The 16,899-nt window shown below is 41.6% G+C and overlaps 1 pseudogene; it reads left to right on the top strand.

The window, feature by feature from the left end:
* The first annotated feature begins 9,427 nt into the window (after nt 1-9,427).
* LOC136377059 (nascent polypeptide-associated complex subunit alpha pseudogene) lies at nt 9,428-10,075 on the top strand (annotated as a pseudogene).
* Nucleotides 10,076-16,899: the final 6,824 nt, after the last annotated feature.

Genomic DNA, 16,899 nt, shown 5'->3' on the forward strand with positions numbered 1-16,899 from the left:
ATTTCCTGGACACCCACCTGTGCCACCCAGTGCGTGTCAGAGGTGTCCCTGAGCTTCCGCGTCAGCCTCTATACACAGGTGCTGACTTGAGGAGATAGGAATTCTGAACAACATGTTACTTCTCAAGAAATTAGGTTTTCATGATTTGAAAGTGCTTTATAAATGTATTAACACAGAGTCAATGGGATGGGAAAGGTAGATTTAAAAACACACACACTGCTATATAGCAGGACAATCTTGAATCTATTTTGATTGGTCTGTTTTTAAATGATCCTGGATCATACAAAAAGTACCAGAGTAAGGCGTGATTACAGTAAAACAGAAGACGTTTTATAAAAAATTGACCAGTAAAACTAGTTCAGTGCAGGTTCAGTAAAAATGGAAAAGACAGTATCATGGACTAATAAACAAGATATATATAAATTTTCTTACAAGGGCATCCAGTTGACCTTGAGCAACATGGGGGTTAGGGGCACCAACCCTCTGGGCAGTTGAAAATACACATATAAGTTGTGACTCCCCCAAAACTACCAGTCACCCCTCAGGACCAGTTTCAGGACACCGCCTGTTATGAATTAAAAAATCCGAGGATGCTCAAGTCCTTTATATAAATGGCAGAGATCAGTGCATACCTTCAGCTCTCTGCATCCATGGATTCGACCAACCATGAATTAAAAACAGTATTTTCAGCCTGGCCAGGTAGCTCAGTGGATTAGAGCGCCGTCCTGGCATGCCGAGGTTGCGGGTCCAATCCCCAGTCAGGGCACCTACAAGAATCAACCAAGGGATGTGTAAATAAGTGAAACTTCAAGTTGATGTCTGTCTTTCTCTGTCTCTGTCTCTGTCCCTTCCTTTCTCTCTAAAACTCATTAAAAAATTAAAATTTAAAAAGGAACTATTTTCAGGAAGTCCTAGCCACAGCAATCAGATAAGAAGAAGAAATAATAGACTTCTAAACTGCAAATGAAGAAGTAAAACTGTCACAACTTGCAGATGATGTGGTACTATACATACAGAGAAGCCTAAAGATTCTACCAAAATACTAATAGGACTGAAATATGAACTCAGTAAAGTAACAGGATACAAAATAAATACTCAAAAAGTGGCTGCATTTTTATACACCAGTAATGAACTATTAGGAAGGGAAACTACGAAAACAATCCCATTCACAATTGCATAAAAAAAACCAACAACCTAGGAGTAAATCTAACCAAGAAGGTAAAAGTAATTTACTTGGAAAATTATAAGATTCTGAAGAAAGAAACAGAGGAAGATACAAATAAATGCAAGCATATACTGTACTCAGGGATAGGAAGAATTAATATTATTAAAATGTCCATTCTACACAAAGCAATCTATAGATTCAATACAATTCCTATCAAAATACCAATGATGTTTTTCACAGAACTAGAACAAATAATCCAAAAAATATATAGAACCACAAAAGACCCCAAATAGCCACAAGAATATCGAGAAAGAACAAAGTTGGAGGCATCACACTACCTCTGATATCAAATTATACTACAAGAATATTGTAACCAAAATAACACGGTACTGGCATAAAAACTGACACATAGATCAATGGAACAGAATGGAGAACTCAGAAATAAACCTACACTTATATGGCCAATTAATACATGACAAAGGAGGCAAGAACATACAATGGGGTAAAGACAGCCTGTTTGATAAATCATGTTGGGAAAACTGGACAGATACATGCAAAAAGAAATGAAACTAGACCACCTTCTTACACGATATACAAAAATAAACTCAAGATGAATTAAAGATTTAAATGTAAGATTCGAAAACCATAAAACTCCTAGAAGAAAACATAGGTAGTAAAATCTCTGACATTTCTCTTAGTAATATATTTTCCTGACATATCTCCATAGGTGAGAGAAACAAAAGAAAAAATAAACAAATGGGACTACATCAGTCTAAGAAGTTTTTGCATAGCAAAGAAAACTATCAATAAAATAAAAAGGCAACCCACTGAATGGGAGAAAACACATCTGACAAGGGGTTAATATCCAAAATTTATATATAAAAAAAAAACTCATATAACTCAAGAGCAAAAAAATAAATAAAATCCTATTAAAAAGTGGGCAGGGACCTGCATAAACAGTTCTTCAAAGAGTACATACAGCCTGACCAGGTGGTGGTGCAGTGGATAGAGCACCGGCCTGGGACTCAGAGGACCCAAGTTTGAAACCCTGAAGTTGCCGGCTTGAGTGCGGGTTCACTGGCTTGAGCGTGGGATCATAGACATGACCCCATGGTCAGGGCTTGAGCCCAAAGGTCGCTGACTTGAAGCCCAAGGTTGCTGGTTTGAGCGAGGAGTTACTGACTCAGCTGTAGCCCCCCCCCCATCAAGTCACTTATGAGAAAGCAATCAGTGAGCAACTAAGGTGACGCAATGAAGACCTGATGCTTTTCATCTCTCCCTTCCTATCTGTCTGTACCATTCTGTCCCTCTCTCTTTCTGTCTCTGTCTCCCATTAAAAAAAAAAAAAAGAACACAGATGGTCAAGAGGAATATGAAAAGATGCTCAATATCATTAATTATCGGAGAAATGAAAATTAAAACCACAATGAGATATCACCTCACACCTGTCAGAATGGCTATCATCAAATTAACAAATGACTGTTGGTGAGGATGTAGAGAAAACGGAACCCTCATGCACTGTTATTGGGAATACAGATTGGTGCAGCTACTAAGGAAAACTGTACAGAGTTCCTCAAAAAATTAAAAATGGAACTGCCTTATGATCCAGGGACTCCACTTCTGGGTATATATTGGGAGCAACCCAAAACACTAATTCAAAAGACTATATGCACCCCTAGGTTCATTGGAAGCATCGTTTACAATAGTCAACACATGGAAGCAATCCAAGTGCCCATCAATACACAAGTGGATGAAAAGCTGTGGTGTATATATGTGTAAGTACACACACACACACACACACACACACACACACACACACACACATATATATATACACATACATACACAATGGAATATTACTCGGCCATAAAAAGGCATGAAATCTCACCATTGCAACAGCATGGATGGACCTAGAGGGTATTATGTAAGCTAAGTGAAATAAATCAGACAGAGAAGGACAAATGCCATGTGACTTCACTTCTATGTAGAATCTAAAGAACAAAATAAATAAAATAGAAACAGATCCATAGATACATAGAACAGTTGATGGTTATTGGGGGGAGGTAGCTGCGTGAAAAAGGTGAAGGGATTGAGAAGTACAAATTGGTAGTTACAAAATAGTCAAGATAGAGAATATGGTCAATAATATTGTAATAACTAAGTATAATGCCAAGTGGGTACTTGAAATATCAGGGAGGGTCACTTTGTAAAGAATGTGATTATCTTAATACTAGACTCTACACCCGAAACTAATACAAAATAATATTGAATGTAAACTGCAATTGAAAAATAAAATAAAATAAATGTGGTTCTTGGAATAATAAATTTTGCCTTCAAATTAAAAAAGAAAAGGAAAGAAACTGGTATTTTCCATCTGCAGTTGGTTGAATATGCAGATGTGAAATCCGGGGATACAAAGGGCCCATTAGTTTATTAGCAGACCCATGTTGTTCAAGGGTCAACTGTATTTTGAAAAGCCATCATTCTACCAGAGTGTAACAACACCAGTTGATCTGTACCAAAGATGGAGAAAAGGAAGCTAGCTCTTCAAAAACAGCCTCAACAGAGAAGAAACTTACTTAACAAGAGCAAAAGGTAGGCAGCAGATAGGAGGCAGTCATTGAGGTCCTCTTTGTCACTGAGGTTTGACTTTTATTTCGAAACCTCAAACTCAAGGAATAATTTTGTATGATCAGCCTGTGTGTTTTCGCGGAACGCTTGGAAGTGTTTCAGTTTCAGCCATTCTCAAGGGAGGTACCCCCGTCTTGTCCTAAATATGTTATGTTTCTTTCTGATTGGGTTTTAGTCTCATTTGAGTGCTCCAAGAACTTGACATCTGGCAGTAGTTTGGAAACTTCCTTTTGCTTTCTCATAAATTTTGTTGAAAGCAACCACATAATGAAGAATAAATGCCTTCTACATATTCTTAGCAGGAAGTCAAAATTAAGTTCCTAGCAAAGCCCCCTCCAGACATTAGGGCACTATAGATAGAGGCCTCCCCTGTGAACTTGACTCCTTTCACACACTCAGAATTCCTGCCATGAAGATCTTTCAAGAGACAACTGGACAGATGTTTTTTTTCATCTTCACAGGTTAAGACAAATCTGTGGAATGCAGAACTTCTAGAGTTGTGTGTACATGTAGGGAGGGGAGGGGTTGATTTGTTTTGTTTTTAGGCAAACAACTTGAGTGAACAATGTTTCCTCTAGGCCCCAGAACTGCTTGAGATCAACTTATGTCGATCTCTATAAACAAAAATGATTTCTAAGCTTATAGAGATTTGACTCTGAACCTTTCCCTTGATTTATATTCTGAGGAGCTGTGCTAAGGAGCTGTGTTCCGTAAAAGCCTAGGGCATATAGTCTTTTGCAATCTCTTAGGCAACTCTTTTAAAAACAGAAGGGTGTTTAATAATGAATTGTTTGAGTTCTGTCTCCAAGAGGTCACAAATCCATGGAGGCCAGTCAACTCATCTTGTTCCAAGAGACCTATAAAGTCATATCTCTTCTCACAAGGCAGGTAAAGCTACATAATTGACATTCTTTTGCGAAAGGGAGTTGACTTTCCTTGGTGGACTCCATACCAAAGTAGGTCGCTGAAGCTGAAGGTGGAGGAACAGAAAGGAAGGAGCGATCATCTTTTCAATAAATTCTAACATCTGAGCACCAGAGGAAGTGAATACTCTCTCAAGTGATAATAGGGTCCAGAGATAAAAAGACTTGTAATCGTAGAAGACAGCGCATGAGAAGTTTGGTACATGTCACATGGCAGTTTATGACTAACTGCCACTGAGCAATGGAGGTGATAAGTACTCACGGGTCAGAGAATGCTGGGGGCCAGAGCAGCCCCGGAGAACTGCCTGCCCCAGGGGACACAGGCGGCCGGATGGAGAGGACTCAGAGGGCAGGAAGCAAGGTCTAGGTCTGTGAGAAACCCCAGTCTTAACACAAGGAAATGGTAGGTGTTCAATAAATGTCTGTGAAAACGTAAAACAGAGAGAAAGAAAGAAAGAAAGAAAGAAAGAAAGAAAAGAAAGAAAGAAAGAAAGAAAGAAAGAAAGAAAGAAAGAAAGAAAGAAAGAAAGAAAGAAAGAAAGAAAGAAAGAAAGAAAGAAAGAAAGAAAGAAAGAAAGAAAGAAAGAAAGAAAATGATTACAGGACTTAGCCAGGGAAATCGTGCAGTGGTATGGATTTGAGTTATCCAAATGAAGCTGAAATTAGGTAACTGTATCAGAAGCACGGTCGGGGGAAACCACTCAAAATCATCCTGAACAAACATGGACAATAAGGTGCACAGGTGAAGAATCACCAGCTGTAACCTTCATTAGTATAAACGCTTGTATTTTTCAAAAAGCAGCAGAGAAACAAAGATGAGACTGTAACAAAAAAAGTGCTGCAACTGCACGAGGTGAAGACGTGCCTTACGTCACATAGATGCCATGGGGAGGATGCGCGGAAGGCTGACTTCCATTTGAAGCTGCTCCTTACATTTCAAGGAGAGGAGGGGGCACCTGGAAGCACAGGAGCGTGAGATGTGTCCTCAGGGGAGGAGGGGAGGATAAAGGAAGGAAAGAGGGGAGAGGGGGGGAGGGGGAGGGGAGGAATCCCAGCCTTCCAGCTGCACTGCTGAGGCGTGGGAATCTCTCAGCGGCACCGTCCGGTGGTGCACGGGGAACTTTGACCCAGAGCAGATGTGCCTAAATCTGCTTTTCTAAAGCAAAATATATTGTGGTGCGCAGGGAAACTCCTGGGAAAGGATTTGGAAAGATGATCACCACAAGTAAGTTGTCAAAGACAGCTCTATCTGGCAAATTCCGTTCAGGACCTCTAAAGAAAAACGACACCAAACACCAACATTATAACCAACACTATGTAAAGCAAGAAAGGGAGACCAATTGAGACCTTCTCATCTGACAGGGACCACACTCATGACATTGCGAGAGGCCTTCCCTGACAACCCTCTCTGTGTCCCCACAAGTTACTCATTGTTTACTGTCTGTCTCCAGAGGTCACAGACCTACGAGGGTGGTGCTCGTCCTTCACCGCCCCTCCCCCCAGTGCCCAGTGAGACCGGGCACAGAAAATGGGCTCCGAGTGTACTTCTTGAATGAATAAGGGAAAGAATTCCAGCCGTGAAGGAAAATGAGCCCCTAAGGATGGATATGAGCGCGTGGAGGTGCAGGTGGCTAAAGAGAGACACTCGGAGGGAACTGCACTCTGGGCCTGAGATGGAACATGGGTAGGCACTTGTTTTTGTGTGTGTGTGTGTGTTTTTTTATTAGCCAGCTGGGGATTATTTATCTTGCTATTTTTAGGTCCAAAAATCTTAGCCTGCTTTCCCTACCACTAGCTGTTTTGAAGTTAGAAAACAGAGCCAATTGAAATATTGGCCCAAGCAAAACCTCCCAGAGACAGGTGCTCTCGAAAGAAAAACAAAACACAAACAAACAAACGAACAAAAAACCTTCAAATTCAAAAAGCACACAAACAAGAAGAAAAAAAGACTTGGGGATTGTATGCATTATCAGTTTATGAGTTTTATGTGACAAATTTGCAGACAATCTCATGGAAATAAAGTTTAGGTGTTAATTCTCAACTTAAACATGAAATAGAAGAGTTCACGGCCAGGGCAGGAACCCTTTTCTAATCTCTGCTCGGCCAGACCTTCCCCGTGTGACCCCGTCACGTCGACCCCGAATATCAGTGCCAGGCACATTCAAATTAAACAGAAAAGGATTTTCTTCAAAGCCAAATAAGAATTTTTTTTAAAGTGATCCCTGCCACATTTTCCTTCCCCTCCACTAATAGCATTTATTGAGCAAGAACTTGGCAAAGCACTCTGCCTGTATTTCTTCTCATTGAAACCTCTCAAAGCCCTATGAAGGTCCTGAACTATGAAGAAACCAAGGAATTTTCGCAAACCCAGATAACCAGTAAATGGTTCCAAAGCTTCTGATCTGAAACCACTGTATTCTGCTCCATTCACACGGGACAATTGAACGTTGCCCAGGAAAAGTGCTGCAGCGAGAAGAATTCATGATCCTTCCAATCAATTCACTTTGGATATTTTATAAGCACTTTTAAAAACTTTTTACTCTGGAAGAAATTCAAAAGTACAGAAAGTAAATAGAATAAAACCCCCCAGGTGTCATCACATAATTTTAACAGGTATCACTATCTTGTCATTCTTGCATCATCTTTACCTGTCTACTCTCCACTCAATTATTTTTGTGCAGTTTTTTGAAACAAAATACGCATACGCTGAAATGCACACGAATTCCATCTGTATAATCTGAGAAATGGGTTCACACGTGTAATCCAGTCCTTTAGTGATTCAGAACATTCCCTTCTCCCTAGACAGTGCCTCCCCGTCCTTCCCAGTCACTCCTCCTTGTCCCCAGAGGCAACCACTGCTCCTGTCTTTCGGTTTTTTCCACCTTAGATTAGTTTAGCTTCTTCCAGGACTTCTATAAATGGAGTCACACAGCGTGTCCTCTTGTATCTGGCTGCCTTTGCTCAGCATTTTTTGAGATTTTTCCAATGTTGTTGAATGTATCAGGGGTTCATTCCTTGTCTGAATACATCATAATTTGTTTATCTACTTTCCTGCTAATGCACATTTGGGATGTTTCCATTCTGGGGCTATTATGAATAAAGCTACTGTGAACATTCTTTATTTGAACATGTGTTTCATTTCTCTTAGGAGTGGAATTTCTAAGTCAAAGGGTAGATGTATGTTTGGTTTTTATGTGAATCTGCTAAACCTTTTCCCAAAGTAGGTGTACTATTTTACATTTTCACTAGCAATACGTAAGAGTTGCTTGCAGACTCTTTTTTTTTTTTTAAGTGAGAGGAGGGGAGATAGTGAGACCAACTCCCACATGCATTAACCTGGCCATCCCTATCTGGGGCCAATGCTGAATCAACTAAGCTATTTTTAGTACATGAGGCCAATGCTTGGACCAACTGAGCTATCCTCAGTGCCTGGAGCTGATGCTCCAACCAGTCGAGCCACTGGCTGTGGGAGGAGAAGAGAGAGAGAAGGGGGAATGAGACAGGAAGAGAAGCAGATGGTCACTTCTCATGTGTGCTCTGACCGGAGATCAAACCCAGGAAGTGTGTATGCTGGGCCAATGCTCCATCCACTGAGCCAACCAGCCAGGTCCTCTCATTTAACTTCTTAAAAATAGTCAAATGTGATGACATACTGCCGCTTATGACAACATGGATGGACCTTGAAAACATTATACTAAATGAAATAAGTAAATCAGGAAAAGCTAAGAACTATATGATTTCACATATAGGTGGGATATAAAACTGAGCCTCATGGGCATAGACAAAAGTAAAGTGGTTACGGGGGAGGGGTGTAGGGAGGGGAGTAAAGAGTAATAAATATATGGTGACGGCAGATGATTTGACTTGGGGTGATGGGCACACAACACAATCAACTATTCAGATGCTATAGAGATGGTCACCTGAAACCTACTCTTCCTGATCAATGTCACCCTATTAAATTTAATTTCTAAATTTAAAAAATTATTAAAATAAAAGTAACAGTTATGGGGAGAGGAGTAAAGAACTAGTAATGCATGCCCCAAAATGATATGTTATGTTTAGGCTGCACTAGACAACTTCTAAGATCTCATGGCTATTTTCAGGGTTTCAAGAAATACAATTAAAATTGCTCACTGGAATTTTGTACTTGCTCTGTGATGTGGGGTTAAATACAGGTCTTAAAAAAATCATTTAAAGAAATCATGAATAAAAAAAAAAACAAGTGTAATTTGTTAAAGAGAAAAGGCATTGGCCAGAGTGATTTGTGCTATCACGCACTCTAGTGTCACAAGTCAACTCTCCTGTTACAGTACAAAGACCAAGACATGAGAGATAAGTAGCTCTGTGATAGAGGCAGAACCTTAGCACAGAACCGAGGGAATGAGGGTTTGCATCAGTGGTACTTTTTATGGGACTAACATTCAGCATGGTTGATGCCTATGTGGCCAATTAATGAGTTACAAATTTTGGATGTGATCTAGGTACATCTCTTTTCCTTTGTGAATAAAAGATACTTTAGAGAAAACAAAATCAAATTTTAAAATTATTTTCTTTAGTATGTAGTAGAGATAGATGATTTTGGCTAGAAACAGGAGCTGGACAAAATGTCAATCTTTAATAATTTTTAAAAAATTCTAATTCTTGAAATATATGAATGGATTATTAAAATATTTAGTATTCAGCCATCTTGGTTCTGTGTTCTCCACAAATGCCTAGTGAAGCTGCAGAAACTGTCCCGCTACAGAGTGGGATCACCACAGCCCCAGGCTGAGGGAGGGTCTGGAACAGAATCTGACAGTGATGAATCAGCACCAGAGCTCGAGGAACAGGATTCCACACAGGCAGCCACACAACAAGCCCAGGAGGCAGCAGCTGAAATCAATGAAGAACTGCCAATAAGGCAAAACAGAGCTGGAGTGCAAAAAGGCACGGAAGACTGTCCAAATATGGTCTTCAATAGGTTACAGGGGTTACTAGAGTCACCGTCAGAAAATCTAAGAATATCCTCTTTGTCATCACAAAACCACATGTCTACAAGAGCCTAGCTTCAGATACCTACATAGTTTTAGGGGAAGCCAAGAGTGAGGATTTATCTTATCAAGCAGAGCTAGCAGCTGCTGAGAAATTCGAAGTTCAAGGTGAAGCTGTCTCAGACATTCAAAAAATATACAGACTCCAACTGCACAAGAGCAGCGTGACAAAGAAGCAGTTGAAGGAACAGGTGTGGAAGGTAAGGACATAAAATTGGTCATGTCACAAGCAAATGTATCAAGAGCAAAGCCAGCCTGAGCCTCGTAGAACAACAGTAATAATATTGCAGATGCTATTTTATGGAATTCACAGTGTAACCATCTAAAAAGAAGAACTATTTTGTTTGTTTGATTTTTGGTGTTTCAAAAAAGTAACTGCAACTTGCTTTGAAATTTGTACTGTTTCTATCATTAATAAAATTATGGCTTCTTATAGATAAAAAATATATACAGTGTGTCTGTAAAGTCATGGTGCACTTTTGACCAGTCACAGGAAAGCAACAAAAGACGATAGAAATGTGAAATCTGCACCAATAAAAGGAAAACTCTCCCAGTTTCATACCTATTCAGTACAGTTCGATGTGGGCTCACGCACAGATTTTTTAGGGCTCCTTAGGTAGCTATGCCGTACAGCCTCTACAGACTCGGCACTGACTGATGGCCTACCAGAATGGGGTTTCTCCACCAAACTGCCGGTTTCCTTCAACTGCTTCTCCCACCGAGTAATGTTATTCCTATGTGGTGGCACTTCATTATAAACACGCCAATATTCACGTTGCACTTTGGTCACGGATTTGAATTTAGTGAGCCACAGAACACACTGAACTTTCCTCTGTACCGTCCACATCTCGACTGGCATGGCCGTGGGCTGCTCTGCTGTATACACGGTGTTACATCATCATCTGCGCATGCGCACATGCTGCCACATCATCCTACAGAAACTGGGAGGGTTTTCCTTTTATTTGGTGCAGATTTTACATTTCTATCATCTTTTGTTGCTTTCCTGTGACCGGTCAAAGTGCACCATGACTTTACGGACACACTGTATACATTGTATATATAAATATATATATATATATATAAGTATATATATATATATATATAAATATCCACTACTTACCAGAAGTATCCAACTTCAACAACACAGTCTACATGGTAAATGTCTGCTATTTAAATACGTGCAATCAACCCAGATTAGAATCATTTCAAAATCATGACAAATCCCCCCAACTGATCATTGTGTGTATGTGTGTGTAATAAAGGGGGGGGGTCACAGATAGAAAATCCTCTTGTTAGATGCTTTTCAGCACTGAAATCTTTTTTTTCATTGTAAAAATAGTTTTTTTCTTTTTATTGAATTCACTATGGTGACACTGGTTAACAAAATTATACAGGTTTTAGGTGCACAATTTTACAACACATCATCCGCATACTGTATTGTGTGTTCACCACCACAAATCGAGTTGAAATCTTGACATTTTTCCCTCCAAAAAAGGACCGGACTGACAATACCTAAAAGAAATGTTGCCAGGCCTGGAGAAATATGTGCTGCTACTTTAAAAATAAATCCGAAAGGGACAGGTCTTGGTCATGCACTTCTATGGATTACTCAAACTCACTTCCAGGGCCTCTCCCTGGCACAGCTGTGGAGTAGGCAAAATTTATCTTTAGATCCTCCTACTTCCCCTTCTGGGCCGTGGTCCTCTCTTCTGGGTCCAGCCATGGCGCTCAATGCCTCATGCTGTCCAGGGTAGCACCACACCCTTGTCCTGCCCTCTTCGGAATGTGATATTTTCCTCTCCCTTTACTTCTCCCCAATCCTCCAATACAGTTCAAGTTAAAAGTCCTTTCTCCTCAGTTGATTAACTGGGAGGAAAGTCATGTTGTAAATGAATTCACACTGGAGTGTAAGTGATTAGTATTTTTTTTATTTCTTCCATGTGTGCTGGCATTCTTTTAGGTGTGTGTGTGACAGAAACAGAGACAGACAGATAGGGACAGACAGGCAGGAAGGGAGAGAGATGAGAAGTATCAATTCTTCATTGCGGCACCTTAGTTGTTCATTGATTGCTTTCTCATATGTGCCTTGACCGGGGTAGGGGCTACAGAGAAGGAGTGACCCTTGCTCAAGCCAATGACCTTGGGCTGAACCAGTGACCTTTGGGCTCAAGCCAGCGACCATGGGGTCATGTCTATGATCCCTCACTCAAGCTGGCGACTCCGTACTCAAGCTGGTGAGCCCGTGCTCAAGTTGGTGACCTTGGGGTTTTGAACCTGGTTCCTCTGCGTCCCAGTTTGATGCTTTATCCACTGCATCACCACCTGTTCAGGCTGTTCTGGCATTCTAAAAGTTTGTTAGGCTCAAGGAATGTGTTCCCTAGGAGGAAAGTTTAATCGGTAGGATACCCACCAAAAAAAAATTTAGAGAGGTCTGAGTTTCCTCAAACTATGCAAGTACCATCAGACTGGCAGAGTCCTTTATTTGGCCAGGTCTCATCACCCTAATAGGGATGAAGTCACTACCCACACTGATTCTTGATTAAAGGGCTGGTGAATAGATTTTGAAAAAGCGATTAAAAAGTGAAATGCACATCTGGCCCTGGCCGGCTGACTCAGTGGTAGAGTGTTGGCTTGGTGTGTGGAAGTCCTGGGTTCAATTCCCGGCCAGGGCATACAGGAGAAGTGTTCATCTGCTTCTCCACCCCTCCCCCTCTTGTTTCTCCCTCTGTTTCTCTCTCTCTCTTCTCTCCTCTTGCAGCCAAAGCTCGATTAGAGTGAGTTCACCCCAGGTGCTGAGAAAGGCTCCATGGATGGCCTCTGCCTCAGGTGCTAAAATGGCCTCAGGTGCAACAGAGTAGCAGCCCCAGATGGGGAAAGCATCGCCCCCTGGTGGGATTGCTGGGTGGATCCCAGTCAGGGGGCATGCAGGAGTCTGTCTCTGCCTCCCCTCCTCTTACTAAAATAAAAAAATAAAAGTGAAATGCACATCTAAAAATAATGTTATTCTAATAGTTTCTTCTTCAAATATAAAGTAAAACTGATCAATAGGGTGCCAAGACCATTCTATGGGGAAAGGATAATCTTTTCAACAAATGGTACTGGGAAAACTGGATATCCACATGCAAAAAATAAACTTGGATCCACACCTTATACCATATAAAAAATTAACTCAAAGTGTATTAAAGACTTAAACCTATAAAACTTTAAGAAGAAAACATGGGGGAAATGTTTCACTGAATTTGACAATGAATTCTTGGATATGGTGTCAAAATAAAAAAATACAAAAGAAAAAATAGATAAACTGGACTTTATCAAAATTTAAAACTTTTGTGTATCGAAGGATACAATCAACAGATTAAAAAGCCAACCTACAAAATGGGAGAAGCTATTTGCAAATCATACACCTGATAAGGGATTAATATCCAGAATCTTTAAAGAACTTTTACAATTCAACAAAAATACAAACCACCCAATTTATAAATGGACAAAGGGCTTGAACAGTAATCATATGAAAGGATGCTCAACATCATTAATCATTAGGAAAACGCAAGTCAAAGTCACAATGATACCACTTCACACCCATCAGGATGGTTACTATAAAACAAACACAATGACAAATGGGAGGGTGTGGAGAAACTGGAACCTTGAGCTGTGGTGGGAAGGGAGCCACTGTGGAAAACAGTAGGATGGTTCCTCAAAAAATTAAAAACAGAACTGCCACATGATCCTCTAATTCCACTTCTAGTATATATATATATACCCAAAATAATTGAAAGCAGGGACTCAGACAGTTATCTGTACATCCCTGTTAATAGCAGCATTATTCACAACAGCCAAAAGGTGGACGTAACCCAAGTGTCCACTGACGAATAAATGTATAAACAAAATGTGGAATATGCATACAATGGAATCTTATTCAGCTTTAAAAAGGAAGGAAGTGGCCCTGGCCGGTTGGTCAGTGGTAGAGCGTCGGCCTGGCGTGCGGGGGACCCGGGTTCGATTCCCAGCCAGGGCACACAGGAGAAGCGCCCATTTGCTTCTCCACCCCCCCCTTCCTCTCTGTCTCTCTCTTCCCCTCCCGCAGCCAAGGCTCCATTGGAGCAAAGATGGCCCGGGCGCTGGGGATGGTTCTTTGGCCTCTGCCCCAGGCGCTAGAGTGGCTCTGGTCACAGCAGAGCGACCCCCCCCCCCCGAGGGGCAGAGCATCGCCCCCTGGTGGGCAGAGCGTCGCCCCTGGTGGGTGTGCCGGGTGGATCCCGGTCGGGCGCATGCGGGAGTCTGTCTGACTGTCTCTCCCCATTTCCAGCTTCAGAAAAATACAAAAATAAATAAATAAAACCAAAAAAATAAAATAAAATAAAATAAAATAAAAAGGAAGGAAGTTCTGACACAAGCTGCAACATGGGTTAACCTTGAAGACATAGTAAGTGAAGTAAGCCAGTCACAGAAGGAGAAATATTGTGTGATTCCACTTACATGAAGTACATAGAGCACCTCATAGAATACATAAATTCACAGAGACATAAAATAGAACAATGGGTGCTAGGGACTAGGGAAGGGGGGAGTGAAGAGTTAGTGTTTAATGGATATAGAGTTTCAGTTTCAGGTGGTGAAATGTACATACTTTCATGTGACGAATGAACATGCTTTGATGCCACCAAATTGTATACTCAAACGGTAAATTTTATGCTTTGTATGTTTTGTCACAATAAAAAAAACTGAGTAAGTTTTTGAGGCGATTATCTTACCTAACACCAGATCAAGTTTAAAATCTAAAAATGTATTTCCAATATTTTTTAACACATAACACTAACAAAAAGTGATTCTCCCACTTTGACTCTGGGATATTCGACCATAGACTTTCAAGTCTTTCTGGATCTGGTTTAACAGCAAATTGTGTGGCAGGACTGGGTGGTGGTGGAAAGCTGTGCCCAGCTCCGCTGCTGACCCCTGCAGCATTTACAGCTACCCCTTCAGAAAAGGCCTGGGCCCTTGCATAGCCCCTCTGTGTGTATTGTCTCTAAGCACAAGTCTAAAAAGAGCTCTTGCCCTTCTCAGATGAACTGCACCAGGGGCCCCAGTCTCCTCTCTGCAGTAGACAGTCAGTTTAGTACATGTTACAAAGACTCTCCTTGACCAAACTGGAGTCAGATTCCTTTGAGCCCTCTTCTTGACTAGGCCTTGACCTTGGCCATCATCCTCACTGGGATCAAGTTCCTCATCCCCCAACTTTGATGCATATTTCTTAACTTGGCCTTTGGCAAGAATCCTGTTAAGTTGGTTTTGCAAGTCCCCCAGTTCTCCTCTTGGAATGTCCATCTACTGAGCTCCTCACTCAACTTGTCACTTATTAACCTCCAGCTGTCTTTACTGTATTTGGAGTTGAGTCCCATCTCTCTCCTCTACTGCAATGCTTTTACTATAATAGTCCCGTATAGTTTTCCTTACCATTTTAACTAACATCAGAATAATTTTTTCTTTCACACGGATTGGCAGGAAACTTGGAAGTTTAAAAATTTTAGCCTTTCAAAAGCAATAATACCACAAGGGTCATAGTTACTGGCAAAGTAACCAACAATTTATTTAATCATCTAATTGCATTCTGGTCAATAAAATCCAACAGCTACTGAACCCACGGGTTTAAAACCTTCTACAAGCTAGAAAATTTAATGATTACTTCTGAGCTCTCTTGGGTGAATGGAAAGGAAATTATTCATAGTGATTTTAAAAGCAATGCCTGCCTGGCCAGGCAGTGTCACAGTGGATAGAGCATCAGACTGGGACACAGAGGACATAGGTTCAAAACCCTGAGGTAATCAGCTTGATTGCGAGTTCACCCGCTTGAGCATGTGCTCATCCAGCTTGAGTGTGGGCTCACCTGCTTGAGCGCAGGGTCATAGACATGACCCCCATGGTCTCTGGCTTGAGCCCAAAGGTCCCTGGTTTGAAGCCCAAGGTCGCTGGCTTGAGCAAGGGGTCACTGGCTCGGCTGTACCCCTCCCTCAAGGCACATATGAGAAAGCAATCAATGAACAACTAGGTGCCACAACAAAGAATTGATGCTTCTCATCTCTCTCCTTCTTGTCGTTCTGTCCCTGTCTGTCCCTATCTGTCCCTCTCTCTGTCTCTCTGTCTTAAAAAAAAAAAAAAAAAGCAATACCTAATTCTTAAAATACTGTTGTAGGCAATCCAAACCCTAGATCCCTTTACTACCTCCACCAGTCTACCCTCCCCTCAGGACCAACACAGTTCTACCCATCCACCCACCCTCCACACGTATACACCTGCTGCTCCTGTTGTGAAATGGGCACCCACCCGCTTTTCCCTCCCACTCTGTCGGGTCCTTAGACACACGCCTGGGTTCCTCAGTTTCTTTGAGAAACTGGAGGAGGCTGCTGACGCTGTAGGCAACATGAGACCCTGTCTGTGCTTAGAAGAGAAAACGCCCTGGACGCTGGTGGCTGTTTGCATGACTCACTGGACGAGCTGTCTCTTTGGGAGGAAGTGGGGAGCAGCCTGTCTAAATCCCATTTAGGTGCATTAAGGGATGGAAAACAACTTCAAGAAGCAGGAAGGCAAAGGTCAGAATCTATCCCTGGGCTCACGACTGCTTTCTGCATTCAGCCTGTACAGACGCACTCAGAAGGAAACAATCTTCCCTGTACACAATGGAAAGACATGTTTGTGCCTCTGTCCTTTGTCAAGGTGACCCGGGGAAGGTGGGTGGCTCTCACATAAAAAAATTACTGCCTTTCGCCTGACCTGTGGTGGCGCAGTGGATAAAGCGTCAACCTGGGAATGCTGAGGTCGCTGGTTCGAAGCCCTGGGCTCGCCCGGTCTAGGCACATATGGGAGTTGATGCTTCCTGCTCCTCCTCCCCCCTCTCTCTCTCTCTCTCTCTCTCTCTCTCTCCCTCTCTCTCTCTCTCTCTCTGTGTCTCTCTTCTTCCTCTCAAATGAATAAATAAAATCTTTAAAAAAAAATTACTACCTTTCATTTGCATCACGCCTAACCTCCTGTATGGTAAATTATAAAAATTGGCTAGAAATGTGTCTGGAAACCTTTGTTTCATCAGCGATGCTTTACACTTAGTACCAGCAGATCTTCTTTGGGCTCAAGGTCATTTGGGTTTCCAGAGCAGGAGGTGACC

The sequence above is a fragment of the Saccopteryx leptura genome, chromosome 6 (genome assembly GCF_036850995.1).
Source record: "Saccopteryx leptura isolate mSacLep1 chromosome 6, mSacLep1_pri_phased_curated, whole genome shotgun sequence".
NCBI classification, from domain to species: domain Eukaryota; kingdom Metazoa; phylum Chordata; class Mammalia; order Chiroptera; family Emballonuridae; genus Saccopteryx; species Saccopteryx leptura.